This window comes from Polyodon spathula, chromosome 47 (assembly GCF_017654505.1).
Source record: "Polyodon spathula isolate WHYD16114869_AA chromosome 47, ASM1765450v1, whole genome shotgun sequence".
NCBI lineage: Eukaryota > Metazoa > Chordata > Actinopteri > Acipenseriformes > Polyodontidae > Polyodon > Polyodon spathula.
Window position 1 is genome coordinate 1,392,782 of NC_054580.1, and position 992 is coordinate 1,393,773.

The 992-nt window shown below is 37.1% G+C and overlaps 1 non-coding gene across 1 annotated transcript; it reads right to left on the reverse strand.

Annotated features, from left to right (window-relative positions):
- Window positions 1–368: 368 nt before the first annotated feature.
- trnar-acg lies at window positions 369–441 on the reverse strand. The gene has a single exon. It is a non-coding gene; the product is annotated as a tRNA-Arg (tRNA).
- Window positions 442–992: the final 551 nt, after the last annotated feature.

Here is a 992-nt window from a genome sequence, read left to right on the forward strand (position 1 = left end):
AGTGTGTTTTCGGCATAGATTCAGCTTAAAAAGCTGTTATAGAACTTTGAACAGACAGAGAGATGTTTCACTCAAAGCTCTTTCACGTTGCATGAGTTATGTGATATTTTTTGTTTCATGGTATTTATATGTCCATACAGCTTACTTCACATGTTTACACGGAAGTTTATTGCCTAAAGTTTATTTTTTTACATTTTCTCATATTTATGATATGTGCTCTTTTTTAAAACAAATAAGAAAAAAGACTCATTTTTGAGTAAATACGGTGTTTCTGCTCTGAATATGTTAAGTATGACGGTCATGAATACAAATATTAAGTTGTAATTTCATTCAAGTAGTCGAGGGAAAAAATGCAGGCAGGAAAGCCACGAGCCAGGTAGGAGTCGAACCTACAATCTTCTGATCCGTAGTCAGACGCGTTATCCATTGCGCCACTGGCCCTTGTGTTGATGAAGCGCTGTTAGCACTAGCCCTGCCATAGCCGTTTTTTGAAGGGCTTTTGCAATTCCAATTTAAATTTCTCCGCGGATGTGAATATCTCGTGCATGTCCGTTCTTAAGTGTTGCTAAATATTTTAATTAACTATCCACACTGTGCTTCAGCTGCAGAATTGTAAACATCAATAAGTTATAAGCACTTGCTTCTTCAAACGCCAGATACGCAGTTTATGTGGCATATTGAAATCAATACAATATAACCTACAACTTAGTCTGGGCTTTGTAATTAAATCAAATTCGTTGTGAAATAATATATTGTAATCCTGTTGAGGGCTTGAAACACTGATGAAAGTCATTCTACACAACATATATATTATTCGTATTTACACTAAATTTCTCAGGCAGACCTACAGTGCCAAACTGAGCGTGAAGGTGCAAAAGAATAGTGTTCTGAGCTCTTTGCACAGATGATTGACCATCGGGAAGGATGCTAAACGAAAGCCAGAGACAGTTGCATTTTACAACGCTACGAAGTACGGTGTGGATATTCTGGAC